Source organism: Gracilinanus agilis, chromosome 1, assembly GCF_016433145.1.
Source record: "Gracilinanus agilis isolate LMUSP501 chromosome 1, AgileGrace, whole genome shotgun sequence".
Classification (NCBI taxonomy): domain Eukaryota; kingdom Metazoa; phylum Chordata; class Mammalia; order Didelphimorphia; family Didelphidae; genus Gracilinanus; species Gracilinanus agilis.
The window spans coordinates 138,766,957-138,779,415 of NC_058130.1; positions in this window are offsets into that span (position 1 = coordinate 138,766,957).

Genomic DNA, 12,459 nt, shown 5'->3' on the forward strand with positions numbered 1-12,459 from the left:
GATAGGAAGGAAAGAAGGAAGGAAGGAAGGAAGGAAGGAAGGAAGGAAGGAAGGAAGGAATGAAGGAAGGAAGGAAGGGAGGAAGGGAGGGAGGGAGGGAGGGAGAGAGGGAGGGAGGGAGGGAGGGAGGGAGGATGGGTGGATGTATTATTAAATGCAAGGCAACCCCTACAAATCACACTCAGGGCAAGAATTTGAAATGTGTCTTTTGTTGAGAGCATAAGCAGCATAAAACTCCATGGAGGAAAACTGGTGCAAGGACATTGTTGAGGAAGCTTCCAGGAGGAGAGGTCTAGAGCTGGGCAAAGGAAGAGCCTAGCTGAAGCATTGGAAGTATCCTATTTTACTAGATCTTTCTGGCACATGGGGATGAGGGACTGAAAGTACTGTCAATGACCTCTAAATTCTGTGCCTTGGAGCAGAACCCCAGTCACTCTACCCTACTATTGCCTGTGCCCTTCTGCATTTTCCAGAGGAGAAAACTGCCTCTTGGCTACAATGAATGAAGCTTTGGCATGAGCTGAGGGCAAAATTGGCTATTGTGAGCCTTCCCAAGAAAGTCCCTACTCTCTGACCATTTCCACCCCTCCAGAAACTTGAACTTCTCCCCTAAGTCCCCCAGCTCTAATTGGTAGACACTTGCTTTATTTTGATGAAGCCAAGATCCCAAGCCCTTCCCAGCAATATCCTTCACATGCCTCCCTTCCATCTTTATGCTTCATCTTCCTCTATTAGAATGTAATCTCCTTGAAGGCAAAGACCTTCTTGCTTCCTCGTATTTTGTATTGCCATCTCACTCAGCACAGCGCCTGACACATAAAAAGCTTTAATTCATACTTGATCTATCTTACTATCTTCTTGTGGTTGCTGTTCTTCTGCCCACCAGGCTAAAACACCCCTAGCCAGTGTCTGGAAAAAGGCAGATGATTTTGGAGAACTATGTTTATATAACTTATCCTCAATTAACAGATTAGGAAACAGAAAAAAGAAAGATCGGGTGACTCGTTTCTAACCTCATCCAGAAAAGTCCAGAAATAAGGTTTCCCCCGGCATGGAGTTCATGGCCTCTTGGGAGTAACAACATCATTCTGTGCTTTGTCCATGACCCCAAGCTACAATTAGTAAACCAAGGCTTGTTTGGGCCAGATGAGAAATACAGGCCAGGCTATTGCTCTTTCCCACAGTTATGTCTCTGCCCTTAATATCACCCCCCAAAGCAAGGACTGGAATGCAGAAATTGTAATGTCACCCGGTTTAGTCATTTCAATTCCTGCACCTTCCTATTACCCAACAGAAGTCTGAGTCATCAGCGGGGCTATTCAGCCCTCGCAGTTGTATTTAGGACAAAGGCTTCCTTACTTGTGGGTAAATAAGAACAATGATTTTTAAATTCACTGGAGCTAAGCATGGGTGCCCAGGAGGAGAAACATCCCCTTTTGGGGTTGTGTACACATTAGTTACTGCAGGGAATTCCATTTTCCATTCAGGAGCCAATCTGTTCCTCTGCAGCTATGTTTGCTCTCTCCTTAAGGGGAAATAAAGATAACGTAAGGTGCACACATTCCCTTGCCAAGTGAATTCCATGGGTATTTTCCAGGCAGATCAGGAAGTGAAAGTGGCCACTGGATGACATCATCTGCTTTTGGACCCCTCTCCAATAGGAACGAGTCAAGCCATGTTTTCCCCTTTCTTATTCCTCCCAGGAGTGAGTCCATGAGCCTGCAGTTCAGACCTGGATCTCTTCTACAGGTATTGCCTTGATAGAGAAATGAGACTATGATTCTTCTAGGCGCTAGACTTCCTTCCCCAGGAGATGGTCATGAACCTTAGGATTCACAGGTCAGGGAAGCCCTGGAAAACTCAGGGAGCATCAGGTGTTAACATGACATTGCAGAGCATTTTTCAGAGGAACCCTAGCACCTAATCCTTTTAGTAGTCCTATGGCTAAATTTTCAGAGAGAAGGGCATCTAGAAAAGACACAAAAGGAGTAAAAGAAAAGCAAAAGGTCAGGGTAAGTTCTAGTTCACTGATCCTTTGTCTTCCCCTGAACCAGTGGTTCCCAAACTTTTTTGGCCTACCGCCCCCTTTCCAGAAAAAATATTACTTAGTGCCCCCTGGAAATTATGAAACTATTTATTGAACTCAGAATAGAATATAATACAAAAAAAAGTGTGGCCGTCACTACTCCCCTGGATCGCCGCAGCACCCACCAGCATCCACTTTGGGAATCACTGCCCTGGACTGTGGAAGGGAGATATGTGTGATAATTTGGTGTCTTGCTTTCCAGTTCTTCATCAGCAAAGCTAGTCTAGAAGCTCAAAGCAAAACCCATGCTGCAAAGCCTACACATCACTTCCTCCAAGTTTTGTTTTCCAATAAACAGCGAGTAAGCCTAGTCCACTTTAGCATCCTTACCGAAATCAAGGAATCAGGGCACTTGGGCTATGGGAGTAGAAAGGGAGCAGACACAAGGCTCTTTCTTATTCTGGGGGACCCTGTAGGCAGCAGAGAAGAGAGACATTACCCTTTGGGGATGGTGATTAGGATGGTCTGTTAATTACAATAATAGAAGTTTGTGTGTTGATAGGGCAATACACAAGAGATCAGGTGAAACTCTATGTAAAAATAGGAAATGGCATTCTTGTATGGCTTTCTTTGTGGGGGAGGAAAGTGGTGTTTCTAGAACTGGCTCATGTGCTAGACTAGCCTGGACTCTTGGCCACAGAAAATATTAAAGAACTGAACAATAACAATTATTACCCAGGGTCATCAAAAGCCAAATTTTGGACAATATTTGTCTTGTCTTGACATACTTGACAAATGTGGGATATTTGAGAATCCACAGTTGGATTTTGGCAGTGGTCAGCTAATAATAACCTTAATATAGGGCTTACCATATGCCAGGAATTGTGCTAAGTGCTTTACAATTATTATCTAAGGGGGCAGCCGGGTGGCTCAGTGGATTGAGAGCCAGGCCTAGAGACCACAGGGGGTCCTAGGCTCAAATCTGGCCTCAGACACTTCCTAGCTATGTTACCTTGGGCAAGTCACTTAACCTCCATTGTCTAGCCCTTACCACTCTTCTGCCTTGGAACTAATACCCAGTATTGATTCTAAGATGGAAGATAAGGGTTTAAAAAATAGAATTATTATATAATAATAACCATACCAACATTTATATACAGGCATTCCTCATTTTATATGTTTCACAGATACTGCATTTTTATTTTTTTACAAATTAAAGGTTTGTGGCAACCCTGTATTGAGCCAAGTCAAGCCAGTCATCAGTGCCATTTTTCTGACTGTGCTTGTGTCATATCTCTGTCATATTTTGGTAATTTTCAAATTATTTCAGACGTTTTCATCATTCTTATATCTTTTATCTTGTATCTCTTATCTTTTATGTATCATATAAATACGAGATTTATATATCTTGTATCTTTGTGGAGATCTGTGATCATTGACCTTTGATTATTGTCATTGTTTTGGGAGGCCAAGAACCATGCTAACATAAGACAGTTAAGCTAATCGATAAATGCTGGCTATGTTCTGAGTTCTCCGTGGATTAGCCCTTCCCCATCTCTCCTTGGGTCTCCCTCTTCCTTAAGACTCAACTATATTGAAATTAAGCTAGTTAATCACTTTACAAGGCCTCTAAATACTCAAGTGAAAAGAAGAGGCAGCTGAAGAAGCACGTAATTTTAAGAATCCACCACAGCCATCTCAACCTTCAGCAACCACCATCCTGCTCAGCCACCATCATCAACATCAAGGTGAGACCCTCCATCAGTAAAAAAAAAAAGATGACAACTGGCTCAAGGTTCAGAAGGTGATTAGCCTCTTCTAGCAAGAAAGTATTTTAATCAAGGTACGTGTATTCTTTTTTAGATGAAATAAAATTATACATTTATGGACTGTGGTAAAGTGCAACCATAACTCTTATAAGTCCCAGGAAACCAAAAATTCCAGTGATAATGTTTTATTGCAATATTCACTTTATTGTGGTGGTCTGGAACCAAACCTCCAGTGTCTCCAAGGTATGTCTGTAGTGCCTACTATGTATCTCATTTGATCATCCATGCCCATTGCTCTATCCACTATACCAACCAGCTGTCCATTTTCCATGGGATCAAAGGAGGTTGAAATCAACCTTCATCTCCAGGACTCCTTCCTATTCTCTGCCCTTTTCCCATGAAGAAGCAAAATGGTCTTGGTGTCATAAAAAACTAGATTCAGGTCTCACCTCATACACTTACTAGCTACATGATCTTGAGGGAGTCACCTTACCTTTCTTTCTTTTTATTTTTAAACCTTCACTTTCTATCTTGGAATCAATACTTTGTAATCATATTAAATAATAGTTAAACAGTGCTATACAAATATTATGTATTGGTTCTAAGGCAAAAGAATGGAAAGGGGTAGGCAATGGAGATTAAGTGACTTGCCCAGGGTCACAAAGCTAGGAAGTATCTGAGGCCACATTTGAACCCAGGGCTTCCCAATTCCAGGCCTGGCTCTCTATCCACTGAGCCACCCAGCTGCCCCTTCACTTCCCCTATCTCTTTTGTATAAAATGAATGGGTTGAACTTCATTCCTAAATCTATGATCCGATGATTATTCCCCACAATGCCTATAGCAGGATAGAGAAGAATATTCAGGGAACTACCTCACCCTTTATAATCATCAACATACAAAAAGTCAGAAGCACCCACAGTTAAGTAGATTTGTCCCCTTCATATATCGTGCCTATGATTCTTAGTGTGCCGTGCCAAATTCACTGAGAAGCCCATAGTTCAAGCACCTCCCATATCTGCCCTCCTTCTCACACCACTGGAAATCCCCTACCCATCTTGTTTCCAGCATTAACGGTGCCACCCACCCAGAGAGTATTAAAGGTCAGAATCTTAGAACACAGAACGTAAGATGTCAGGGACAGGAAGGGTTTGATGGTAGATTGCCAGGTGCACCCCCAGGCTTTCTCCTTTGGGGACAGGAACCAGGAGCCAAGCTTCCTAAGCCAGTAATTCAGAGAAGGTATTGTTGTTGTTCAGTCATGTCCGACTCTTTGTGAACCCTTTTGGGGTTTTCTTGGCAGAGATACTGGAGTTATTTGTCATTTCCTTCTCCAGCTCATTTTATAGATGGGGAAACTGAGGCAAGTAGGATTAAATGATTTTTTTCCTTCCTTTTTCTTTCCTTTTCTCTTTTTTCTTTTTGAAGCCCTTACCATCTGTCTTAGAATAGATGCAAATATCAATTCAAAGACAGAAGAGTGATAAGAGCTATGCAATTAGGGAAAAGTAACTCACCCAGGGTCACACAGCTATGAAGTGTCTGAGATCACATTTGAACCCAGATCCTCCCATTTCTAAGCCTGGCTCTCTATCCACTGAGCCACCCAGCTGCCTGGATGCTAGTGGATTCTTACCTCTGCCCTTCAATGTTGCTTCCCCATCTCCTCAAACTCTCTTCTTCCAAGTAGATTATGAGCTCCTTGAGGGCAAAGACTGGTTTGGGCTTTCTTTGTGTGCTCAGTGCTTAGTATAGAGCCTGGTATACAGCAGGCTTTTAATAAACATTACTGACTGACTTAAATGACATAAGGATACCAAAGTCCTATGTCCAGACTTGAAAGTGAAGCAGGCATAAGAGCCTTGAGAAGGTCCATAATGAATCTAAGGCTAAAAGCACCCAGGAAGGTGCTTTTAAAAGAAGTCCTAGAAGGGGACCACAGAATCGTGAATTTGTCGATACAAAAGGAATTGAAAGTCTGTTAGTCAGGGCAGCTGGGTGGTTCATTGGATAGTGAGCCAGGCTTGGAGAAGGGAAGCCATAGGTTCAAGATATGACCTCAGACACTTGTTAACTGTGGGACCCTGGGCAAGTCATGTAACCTTGTTTGCCTAGTTTTTACTATTCTGCCTTTCAATTTTGATTGATTCAGAACAGCCAGAAGAAAAAGATTTTTTAGAAGTGGAAAGAAGGAGAAGAAGGAGAAGATGAAGAAGAAAAGGAGGAGTAGAGAAATGGAAAGAAAAAAAGAAGAAGAAAAGTCTATTAGTCTAGTCGCCTTATTTTGTATAAGAGAAAATTGTTTTTAAAAGAAAGAGACTTGTCCAAGGTCAACTATACATGGAGGAATTCAAATCATAGGATAAAAGTGTTGTTTATCCTTTGTTTTCAAAGAGAACAGTGATCATCACAGGGTGCAAGTGAGGCAGAGTTGCACAAAAATGTCAGTTTTACTCTGTCTTCCAGTCATCAAAGTCCCGTGGCAAGAGAAAAGCCAGGACAACTGACAATGGCCTGGGATACAGGATGATCTTAGAGTCTTCCATGTCTGACCAAGCTCTTAGAGCTGCAAGCACCTGCTTCAGTCCCCTTCATGTAAAAAGGAAATTGCCATTATTACTTTTACATCAGTGATCATAAAACAAAGAATCACATATAATCCTTTAGGTAGGAAACTGCAACTATGATTTTAGGAGGAGTTAGACCCAATACATAAACTAACTGTGCATAAGATGTCAATTATAATAATGTAATATTAGCCATATTAGCAGAAAAGACAGGTGTTGCCTGGGATATTACAGCAGTATCCTATCAATAAAATCAAGAGCTTCCGTTATCAGCTTTGGAATGTTAAATGTTCAGCTTCACTGAAGCTTGATTCCTGATAAAGATAGCAGAAACAATCGAGTCAGTCATAAAAATTAGGAAGCTATTACAAAGATAAGCTAGTATTTGCTTTCGTAAAGGATTGGTATTCATTATAGGTTCTTTAGAGTTACTAACCCACTAGGTGTCTTTGGTTCATCTTTAAGTTTACTCCCAGAATCAGTCTAATGAGCTAAGTCTGATTATATCAGTCCCTCATTTGTAGTATCAATTAGAGATGACTGAAAATTGTATCCTGATTAGATTCATTCCCATATTTTCTGTTATGGTTACTTTCACGCTACAATGGTGATCAGTGCTTGTGACATGCCATGAACCACACATTCTAGAGACTGGGACATGGAACAGAAGCCCTGATCTTTGTAAATCCTTCTGAGGTCTAAACACAGAGTCTTAATTGGTGCCAAATCACCAGATGGGCAAACGGGGGCTACCTGTCTTAAAACTTTATTTGGAATGTATTAACTCTCTTAACAAAGAGGTCCTACGCTTTAGTAACACTGTACATTTGGTTTTATTAATCACGTATGTTAATTGACTGTCAAAAGCCCATAAAACAGTCTGTTGTACACCTAAACAAGGTCTTTGCCACGGGGTGGGTGGTGAGACCTCCGGCTCTAATTTCCCATGATTAAAGTTTGGGTCTCCAACTTAGAATTCGATGGCCCAGATATTTTTGTTTCTTATAGAAGGCCATTGGAACAAATGATTCCATCCATCTACTCCACCAGGGGAAATCTTCACATGCTTGTTGTAGACACCACCTTGATTCTCTGAGGGGTTTGAGGCCCATTGGTTACCTCCAACCACAGTTTTACTATGGTGTGGCCACTGCCACATGCTACAGCCTCTTGGAGACAGAAGTGAGATTTGGGTGGACGTTAAAGATGAACGAGTAGCCCTCACACCAGAGAGGCTAGTCTTTGGTGCACACTCCATACACCTCACTGGGGGAAAAAAATAATTCTCTTTTCAATGAAGGTTCCATGTGGTCACTGAAATTTTGATATGTTTGCCAGGCCTTGTGTTTAGCGAAAGAGCTAATTGAGTAAAACAAATCAGTTTCCTAATGGAATACAAATTTCTTAAGGGTAAGAAGTGTTTCATTTTTTTGTTTTGTTTTTGTATTCTCAAAATCTAAGACAGTGGCTGATGTTCAGTAAGAGCTTCATAAATGTTTGTTGATTGATTGGCTTCCTTCTCCTCCCACTTCAGAATTCCAAAGTTCTGTGAATAACCTACAACCCCTATATGGCTTAAAACATTTTCTTCCAGAGTTGCCAGGACCAAGAAAATCATCCCTATACAACCAACCTGGCAATGGGTCTCTAGAGCTTTACCTCGGTTGTTCCTAGGACATAAGGACAGGTGGACTACCGGGCTACACCTGAGACTTTGGAAGCTCAGTAAAAACTGTCCAGAGTTCCAGGTCACTTCCTTACCATGATAAGACTTCAGAGCAAGCTCTCGGTCTAAGTGTTCTGCTTCTATATCTCTTATTCTTCTTAAATGGAAGTTTGCTCCCCATCTCCTTTTTATTCTAGTATAGGCCAAAGCAGTTATGGAAGTAAGAAGAAGATCAGGATCATAGAGAAGCTAGGTGACCTGGCCTGGTCTGACTTCCATCTCTTTGAGAGTCTTCTTTAAAAAAAAAACCAACAAAAAAAACCCCTTATTTTCTGTTTTAGTAACAATTCTAAAACAGAAGAACATTGAGAGATAGGCAAATGGGGTTAAGGGACTTGCCCATGGTCTCACAGTGGGAAAGTGTCTGAGGACAGATTTGAACCCAGGTCCTCCAGTCTCCAGGCCTGGTATTCTATCCATTGTGCCTTTTCCCCAGTCTTCTAGCACCACCTTCCCTCCATCCTAAATGCATTTAAGTGCCTACTAAGCACAAGGCACTGTGCTAGGTACTGATAATATGGTCACTTCTGCCTTTATGGTCACCAATATATGGTCGCAAAGAACACTTTATATGAAAAGTCAAACAATAAAAACCACAGAGCTTTTGGGGCAAATGGGACACACCACTCAAATATTTTCAGTATCACTTCTCAGTGACACACTAAAGAAAGATTGGAACCTGATAAAAATGGCAGCACAACTTTATGAGTGTTAAACTCTTAAGAAATACATCAATGCTACAATAAATGGTGTCAGATATGTGAGCCCTTGGGGACCCTGAGCAAGTTGAACCAAGCATGGCTGCAGCTCTGCCTTTCCTGGAAGGTTATGGCAAAGGAGGTGGGGATGGCAGTGATGTGGACTAACCTTCTCTTTTCCTAACTCCTAAGAGCAGCCAGATGGACAGAATACTGGGCCTGGAGTCAGACAGACTCACCTTCATGACTTCAAGCCAGAGACATTTACTAGCTGTATGACCCTAGGCAAGTCATTTAACCCTGTTTACCTCAGTTTCCTCATCTGTAAAATGAGTTGAAGGATGAAATGGCAAACCACTCCAGTATCTTTGCTAAGAAAACCCAAAAGGGCTCAAAAAGAATTAGACACAACTAAACAACACTGAAACAGGAGATATATATTAAATATAGCACTTTGGCCAAGACCTAAAGTTTGCTTTTGAAAGTGAACATCAGAAGAGTTCTGAATTCTGGGAAGTGGGGCAGTTTTCTGAGTCTTCTCCAAGTTTCCCTTAGAAGAAATCTTAAGGAAGCAGAATATGCTTCTTGAGAGCAGGGACATTTTGCCTCTTTCTGAATCTCCAGTGCTTATCTCGGTACTTTACACATAATAGGACACTTAATAAATGTTTATTGATTGAGTATTGTTCAAAATGTTCCTTAACATATCAATTAGGTTGGTACAAATTTGAGTTTTCAAAACATATGTTAGAAATGACTGTACAAATACAAACAGAAAGACAGTTCCTGTCCTCAAGAAACTTACAATCTAATGGAGGGAAACATCATGAAAAAGAAAAATGAATTGCTGTGGGAAGTGAAGACTTGGGAGAATGAAGGTACCTAGAGCGAGAGTATTATAGAGAAAGTCCAATAGAATCAGGAGTATAGCCAGAAGAGGAATACCTGGTCTGGGCTTCCTTCTTAAAATGGAAGTCAATCCAAAGGTTCTTTCCTCCAGCAGATCCCATAACACAACTACCCTAACCCCTGGAAAATTTGTCAAAACTTTTTGTCTTACCTTGTCTCCCCAGAGCTTAGCACAGTACTTGGCACATAGTAGATGTTTACTAAATGTTTGTTGATTGATTGATCCTTCCCAGGCTTATGCTTGTACAGTCTCTCCCAGACCTCTCCCAGAATCTTGCCTGCCCTAAAGCTGGTAGGTAAGGTACTTTCCATTTTGCAACTTCCTGATCTGGTCCCATGGAGGTTTCAATGTGATATGAGTAGAAATTGTGCTAGTATAGGCACAAGAGCCCCGGGTCCAGGCTCTACTACTTACAAAATGTGATGTTGGGCAGCTCAAAACTTCTTATCAAGGGTTCTTAAACCAAGTCTGTGATCTTGTATTTTTAAATATATGTATGTATGTATATTTTGATAACAATATGTCAGTATAATTGATTTCCTTTGTCATCCTATGTATTTTATTGAATGCCTATAAAAATTATTCTGAGGAATCTGTAGACTTCATCAGACTGCTGGGGGAGGGGGGTGGAGGGAGAGACAGAGACAGAGACAGAGGCAGAGACAGAGAGACAGAGAGAGAGACAGAGACAGAGAGACAGAGACAGAGAGAAACAGAGACAGAGACAGAGACAGAGAGAGAAAAGAAAGAGAAAGAAACAAAGAGAGAAAGGAACAAAAGAGAGAAAAAGAAAAAGGAAAGAAACAAAGAGAGAAAGGGGAAATAAAGAGAGAAAGAGACAAAGGAAGAAAGGAAGGAAGGAAAGGAGAGAGAGAGAGAGAGAGAGACAGAGAGACAGAGAGACAGAGAGAGAGACAGAGAGAGGAGAGGAGGAATTAAGGACCCCTGGACCAGCTGCTGGTCTCTTAGTTCCCTCCCAGCTCTGACATTCTCTGAGTTGATGAGAAAAGCAAAGGCTCAAACTTCCCTGGCTTTGTTACGGTCCTCCTCCTCCTCCTCCTCCTCCTCTTAGAACATTGAGCATCTATCCTCTTCACACCTGCACAACAACCCAGCTCGGGGAAGAAAGACAAAAGCAAGGCCAGAAATGATCTGGCTTGTGAATGATGTCACCAGTCGTGACATGCCGTATTGGAGTGCCTCAGCCCTTTTATTTTTGCCCCTTTTTTTTTTTAATAGGAACGAAAAAATGACAAGCGGTCAGTGTGAGTGGGGTTGTGACATCAGTACTTCCCTTGTGATTAGCTCTCATTCAGAATGTGCTAATGAGTTTGAACTGTGACCTTCCCCCTCCCTTGATTTACATAACTTCTATTCCATACTGGGGGAATTTGCCTGGGAAGAGGCCCAGTTATCTGCCTTCCTGAAAGCTCTGTTTGATTATTAATTGGTCCTTTTGCTTCTTGGTATCATGACATAACCCAGCTGGGAAGAGGGCGAGGAGGCTGGCACCCGGATCCTAACCAACACCAGGAACTAATAGATTAATGCAAGTGTCCCAGGGTTAACCCTTTCCCAGCAGGTGGAAGTTGAGAAGAAGGCACTGGGAAGCTTAAAAGGGCCCTTAGAATTCTAGGTAGTGCAGAGGTTCTTAAACTAGGGTCCACAGAGAGATGCCTTGAGGATTTCAGGGGTGGGGGTGAGGTCTCTGTGAAGTTGGATGGGGGAAGAAAAATTATCTCCATTTTCACTAGCCTCTAACTGAAATTCAGCATTTCTGTCTGAGAAGGGGTCCGTAGGCTTCACCAGGTTGCCGAAAGGGGCCATTCTTAAATAAGCCTTAAAAAAAACTCCTAATCTAGGCTAATTTCCTCATTATAAATGAAGAAACTGAGACCTGGAGACGCAAAGCAGCTTACCTAAGGTTGCATAATAAATCTGTGTAAGTCCTAATGTTTCCCTGCTGCAGACTTCTTTTCTGCCTCCTGTCTTTTTTTCAAGCCCTAGCTAAAACTGCCCCTTTGCAAGAAGCCTTTCCCAGTTCCCCTTTCATTCTAGTGCCTTCCCTTTGTTGATTATCTTCAATATTTCCTGAACATATTTGGCTAATATGTAGTTGTTTACTTGTTTTCTTCCACATTAGACTGTGAGCTATTGGGAGCAAGGAGTACCTTTTATTTTTCTTTGTATACCCTGGGCTCAGCCCAGTGCCTAGGACAGAATGGGCGATGGATGGTTATTGGCTGACTGGGCAAAGGTACTCCACCCAGACAAACATCTAAGGATGTTACAGCTGAGTTTCTGAACAACAACAGTTTAGGTCAAATTAAAAGGAAAACAAAAAAGCCACTCCTCCAGCATCAGACTTTGTTTATGTTCAACAAGTTTAGAGAAAGAGTTAAATGTCTTATGATCTATAGCATGTCTTTTTATGAATATAATGATCATCGGACTATAATTAATTAATATATTGGAGGCAGATCTCAAACACCCAAACAAGAAGACCTTGGTCTTCTAGACTCCGAGGCCAGCTCTTGACCCATCAAATACTGCCTTTCAATTAATATCAGCAGATAATTACATGGAATACAATAAAATTTATAAAGCACTTAATAAAAATTATTTTACTTGAACCTCCTAGCAGTCCTGAAAATTGGGTATTATAGACATTATCTCTGATTTTACAGATGAAAAAACTGAGGCCCAAAGTGGAAGTGATTTGCCCACAGTCAATATAGCCAGCAATTTGTGGAGAAATCAGAGT